The following is a 6,732-nucleotide window of genomic DNA, read 5'->3' as shown; positions in this document are numbered from 1 at the left end:
GCAGGGCGGCGTCGTGTCCCCGCAGGGGGTCTGCAGGGGCAGGGGTCCTTAGCAACTGGAATTGCATGTCAATGAGCTGAGGGGGAGTTCAGGAGCCGTCCGCAGGGCGGCGTCGTGTCCCCGCAGGGGGTCTGCAGGGGCAGGGGTCCTTGGCAACTGGAATTGCATGTCAATGAGCTGAGGGGGAGTTCAGGAGCCGTCCGCAGGGCGGCGTCGTGTCCCCGCAGGGGGTCTGCAGGGGCAGGGGTCCTTGGCAACTGGAATTGCATGTCAATGAGCTGAGGGGGAGTTCAGGAGCCGTCCGCAGGGCGGCGTCGTGTCCCCGCAGGGGGTCTGCAGGGGGCCTCATCAATTCACAATTTTTTTTTTTTTTTTTTTTTTTTTTTTTTTTTTAAAGTACAGTCAATCTCAATTTTGAACAGAAAGTCTGAATTTTCCTCCTCCACTGGCGGTAGAGGTGGAATTACAGTGGAGTACATGATTTTAGTAGTAGTTTGAGCCATACATATTTTGCAAGTGAACCTTAGACATGTAATCAGAAGCCAAATAACAATTAGGAGTACAAGCCCCAATAAAGCAAATTCAAATATCAAGTAACCAACGTGTCCTAACTGTTCTCTAAACCAACCAAACAAACTAGTCGTGACAGGTGTATGTAATGTGTTAGCAATGTTTTTCAAGTGATCTGTTATTTCTTGGATGGTGGCATTGTGGTTAGGTATAAAGGTACAGCATTCAGTTTTAATGACAGTACAAGTTCCCCTTGAGAAGCTAGTAAGTAGTCCAATGTAGCACGATTCCGCAAGGCCATCATCCCTAGAGCAGCCATCTCCCGTGAGAGCATCGGCATGCCCCCTGTTGCGGTCCTTGCCGAATCCTCAATGGAATCGGGCAGTGGTTTTTTTTGGCTTGTTTTAGGCTTAACAAGCGGTTCTTCAGAAGGAGAGTATGTGGAGTCACATCTCGATGCTACACCATAATTGTCTCGCTTGTGGGGGTCTGCGGGGCCTGTGCTGCTCCTCTGCTCCTCCGCTCCTCCGCTCCTCCACCAGTCGTGGAGGTCCTGGGTGTTGGAGCTGGGCTTTCCCTTTACCACAGAAAGAAGAAGGAATCGGCCGGTCTCCGGTGCATGGTCGAGGAGCTGTGCTCCCGCAGTGGGACGCGTGGAACCAGGCCAGCGCCCCCCACCCTTGAGTGTCGGTGGTGCAGGACGTGCTGAGCCCTGGACCACCGAGGCCCTCTCCGACACAAACCCAGTCTCCGGGTTGTGGCATGGTTTGCCACTAAGAAGAGACTGGACAGCTTTTACTTTTCTGTGGATTGACTGAACAGCAGAAGTTTAGAGTACAACAGAATGATATCATGGATTCATCCATGGCATGGAAGTCCATCTTCTTCATATATACAGAACTGAATTGCTTTGTATGGTCATAGGTCTACCCATAATCCTTTCATGAGGCGTGAGTTTTGTGCTTCCTAATGGGTGTTAACAGGTGTCAACATTGTCCATTTAAGTCCAGTTTAAAATTCTCTGCACATACAAAAACATTTTCATACATGAACATTTTCATACAAGAATAATTTCATATCCCTCACATAATGTCTATTTGCAGAGCTTCAAAAAAAAATCACGGTGGGGGGAAGTGTTGATAATGTTTGCAATATTTTTATAGGATGCAAATCTTGGAGCTTATCAGTCTTTCAACACTATCTGACACATTCCCCCTTTTTCTCATCTGTGATTGCTAACTGTGATCAGCTATTTACGCGTACAAGGATGTGGGTTTCACAACGCGGCCGTCGTTGCTGACCCACAAATTATTTACATTTTTACAACCATGGGAATGCTACAATCCGTTTTTTTTTTTTCACCTCAGTAGTCTTCTTGTAGGAGAGCTACATCATTAGGAGAAACCAGGTCGTTAGCGGGTATAGAAGGGCAAAGTTTTACATAGACAGGTAAGCCAAATTTGGCAGTTTCTTTTGCTGCATGGTCAGCTGAAGCATTGCCTAGTGAAAACAGGGTTGGACTGGGTGTGGGCTTCACATTTAACAAAGCAATAGATGAAGGTAGTTGACAGGCTTGTAACAGTTCACCAATCAATTAACCACATTTATCTCCGAGGATGAAATAAATCCTTGGTTCGCCCACAATATATAAAATCTATAAAATACAATATACACAACCAAAAGCATATCTGGAATCTGTATAGATTGTAACAGTTTTACCTTTTGATCAGTATATAGTTTCATCTACTTGGGTGGAGCTGGAGGAGGAGGGCGCTTTCAACAATTAAGAATTATCACAAATTGTATAACCTGCGTATGGTATTCCATTTTTATAAGCAGAGCCGTCAGTGAGGAAAACAGGAAAGGTCAGGACGAGTGTTAAAGACAGAGGTGTCAAAAGTATTCTCATTCATTACTCAGGTAGAAGTATAGATATTAGAGTTCAAAAATACTCCTGTAGAAGTTGAAGTATCAACTCAAAATTTATTTATTTTTTTATTTTTATTTTTTTTTTTTTTTCTCAAGTAAAAGTATAAAGTACTGGTTTCAAAAGTACTTAAAGTATAAAAGTAAAAGTAATATAAGCGGGGAAAAACCATTAAGGCTAAAAGCCATTGAAAATGAATGCATCTTAGTATAATGCAAATATATTAAAGAACCATATATGTGCATTATTGAGCATTAACATGTGTTTCAGAGACCAGACACGTACAAACCAAATATGTTTATACTTCTCATCCAACCACAACCAAATTCACTCTATCCGGATGGCACAATTTAACTGGATAGTTTTTTTAAAGGCCGAAATGAAATAGAGTAAGGCTGTTTTTAAAACGTAAGGAGTAAAAAGTAAAGATAATTGCGTGAAAATGTAAGGAGTAAAAGTAAAAACCGTCTGAAAAATAATTACTCCAGTGAAGCATACACAACCAAAAGTTCTACTTAAGTAAGGTAATGAGGTATTTGTACTTCGTTACTTGACACCTCTAGTTAGAGATTAGTTATACATGCATTCAGAGACGTTATAGTAGGCCACAGACAGATTTCCATGCAATTAAATTATGAAGGTACCATAGGCAGGATAAGATTATGTAAATTGGGATGCTCTGATTTGGCTCACCACAATGGGAGCCGATCATTGGCTGTTTCCTCTGCGCCTCCTCTCAGCGCTCAACCTGTGTAGGAAACACTTTTGAAAAAAAGACATTAGTATTTTCATACATTTCAGATTCTTTTTTTTTTTTTTTTTTTTTTTTGCGTTATCCAGGCCTACCCTTTGTGGAGGGCAATTAGCAAATATATATTTTGCATGTACCCTGGAGGGAATCCATCAATCTGATCTCGTGACAGACCACAATTCTCTTTTGCTGTCAAAATTGTTTTAGCATAAAGTTCCCTGGGATTATCAATTTTCCCTTTGAACTGTTAAGGCAATAAATACTGTGAAAAAAAAGTCTGAGCTTGCTCTGGTGTGATTTTGGCAACAGCTGTGGGATTAAAAGGGAATTCTACAAGCATCAAGTACTTTGCGCATCAAGTACTTTACTTTTCAAATCATGTGGCAAAGTTAGTTTAACCGCTGTTTCCTCTAGCCATTTTGTTTATTAATTTAAAATCTCTTACCATTATTTGGCTCCAAATTTTGTAGGCAACAGATCTTGGATTTTTGTAAAATCCAGTCGTCATCAGAAGTGTCATCGTCATTTGATTCTTTAATCAGTTTCACCGGATAAAGGTTTTGATTTTATCATTTAACTGGTTCTCTAATTTCTTTTTCGTCTGCGTTGTGTTTTTAAATCCTTCTAGCCATCAGCTTTTTATTTTGATCAGTAAGCGAAGCTATTTGAGATTCTGCATTACGGCGTCTACCTTCATCCCTCCAAAAATCTGAGGGAGTTTGAAGTGCTTTTTAGTTATTTTAACAATATTTAATACTAACTGAGTAACAAACAAAACTAACAAATAAAACTATCGGTACCGTGATTACCATACATGTATTTAAAGAACTGAAAAACTTCACTTGACAGAGCATACAAATCATTCCTGTTGGTGCAAGAAGAGCAAGTCGATTCTTGCAGAAATGAAATATACCTCATTTTGGGAGAGCGTGTCATCCCGACTTATAAAATAAAACAGTTTCTCTACATACAGTATGTCTATTTCTCACAAATATATCAGTGTTCCAACACTTATGGACCCCACGTCCTGTATGCATAAGAATAGTCCCCCTGGACTATCTTTTTATTGGTACTCAGACCAACCATGGCGCCATTTCTCTCTTTAATGTTATCCGAGATATTAAACCTTTTTTTTTAGAAGAGCGAGTCAGATTCTTAAGGCAGGAGAAGCAGAACATTCTCACAACACAATCAAATTCAAGTGTTATGAAATTGTCAGCATTCCTAAAACATCTCTACAATAACCTTCCCAATAACACAAAATAATAATAAAAAATATAACCTTCACAACCACACAGCGGACTTACCTAAAATCTCAGGATGACGTCAACCATTCTCCGGCACTCCAATTCACAGACTTTCGACAACAACTCAGCAACAATAATTTGGGATTTTGTAAGTGGATCCCTTAACCTCTAAAATTTTAGATAGAGTCGCTGATTGCGCCGTTGTTCTGGAACAGGAGTTTCCATCGAAGGTCTATTGTCATCCGGGTCAATGGCACCAAATTGTTGAAGAATATTACAAAGTCCAGTTCAAGAGTCCGCTGTGGTATGAGAGATTTTATTCTAGCCGGCGTTCAGCAGACAGATACAGACAGTGTCTAGTTCGGTGGGCTGACCTCGAAATGGTTCGTAACAAGCTTTTTTATACAAGAACAAACAACAGAATTAAACAAGTCAGTGTTACAGTCAGAGGCGTGGCCTTGCGGGGGGCTGGAAGCTGGTGCCTGTCCCAGCAGGGAGACAATGCGTTGCCGGCAAGGTGTCGTACCGGCAGGGGTCCTTAGCAACTGGAATTGCATGTCAATGAGCTGAGGGGGAGTTCAGGAGCCGTCCGCAGGGCGGCGTCGTGTCCCCGCAGGGGGTCTGCAGGGGCAGGGGTCCTTAGCAACTGGAATTGCATGTCAATGAGCTGAGGGGGAGTTCAGGAGCCGTCCGCAGGGCGCCGTCGTGTCCCCGCAGGGGGTCTGCAGGGGCAGGGGTCCTTGGCAACTGGAATTGCATGTCAATGAGCTGAGGGGGAGTTCAGGAGCCGTCCGCAGGGCGGCGTCGTGTCCCCGCAGGGGGTCTGCAGGGGCAGGGGTCCTTGGCAACTGGAATTGCATGTCAATGAGCTGAGGGGGAGTTCAGGAGCCGTCCGCAGGGCGGCGTCGTGTCCCCGCAGGGGGTCTGCAGGGGGCCTCATCAATTACAATGTGCAACTCGATCCTGCAACGACGCGCATTACTTTTCTCAGTCAAAAGCGTTATCGTAGTGATGATAGACGCCAAAAAGCGCGACCCCCCTTCATCTGATTGGTCCATATTTGATAGTTCCTACTTTCTGCCATAACTTTTGAATGGTTTGATATAGAGACTCGTGGGTGGTTCATCAGACTCGGTTTTGAGTCCTTGACCATAATTGGTGAAAATTAGCCCCACCCCTTCATTTGATTGGTCGATATCTGATAGTTCCTACTTTCTGCCATAACTTTTGAATGGTTTGATATAGAGACGTGGGTGGTTACATCCGCTAAATGTCCAGGCCTGAAGAATCTACATGCAAGTCATACAAGCACTGAATGTGCACAAGGGTGCGAGCGCCTGTTCATCGCTGCTTGCAGCTTTAATTTAACTTGATATTGAACACAAGCCACAGACCCAGCAGCACATATATTTCATCACCTCCATGTTCTACATTTTTAGTGTTGTTGTCTTCTTCATTTATATCACATAATCAAATACGTCACAGCAGCTTCGCTCCAACCTCCTACTTCTGCTCCAGAGCTGAATTGTTATGGAAAAGAAACTTGGCCGAGTTGAGTCCAGCCGAGCTGAGATGAGTAGAGCCGAGTAGGTGCTAGTGGAAAAGCGCCAATAGAAGAACGAGTTAACCTGACATTTAGACCCACAGCCTCGGGGAGATTATGCAGGAACCTGCCGGCTGCGAGGCAACAGGGCTAACTATCCAGTCGCCGTGTACAATCCAGTTATACCTTAACTGAATCACTGAATTCCACCAGCGATCTGGTCTTCTGTGGGAGCGACATCCAAGCCGGGGACTCGAGAGAGCGAATAAACCAATAAAGACGGTGTGCTCTGCCGTCGGCTGCAGACAGGAGGATGATGAAGCCGCAGGGGTGAGCAGGACAACAACCAACTTTTGTACTAGCAGTGATCTTCTCACAGAGATTCCCTCTTAAAATCCAGATCCACTCTCCAGCTGAACATCCACAGTGATCCGGACTAAGGTGCATTTCCCTCCAGTTTCATCTCCCACATCCTTTACTCGGAACACGAGCTCCTGCCCTCTGGGAGAGGATACAGGGTTCCCGAGTGCAAATTGAATGGCTTTAAGAACTCATTTGTGCCAACCTCCATCAAACTCCTGAACAATGAGGCCAAAGGATGTGCAATAATTTTATTAATTTAGTTCATCTATTTTTTATATTGTGTTTTATTATGGTGATTTTAAGCATGTTTTAATTAGTGTATGAGTGTGTTTTAATTGTTGCTGAAATGGTGCCTGGAGTATTAGGGCCAGGCAGGAGAAAAATAAAAATA

The sequence above is a fragment of the Cololabis saira genome, chromosome 12 (assembly GCF_033807715.1).
Source record: "Cololabis saira isolate AMF1-May2022 chromosome 12, fColSai1.1, whole genome shotgun sequence".
Classification (NCBI taxonomy): Eukaryota; Metazoa; Chordata; class Actinopteri; order Beloniformes; family Belonidae; genus Cololabis; species Cololabis saira.
The sequence above is the reverse complement of the archived record's forward strand: the minus strand, read 5'-3'. Positions refer to the sequence as shown.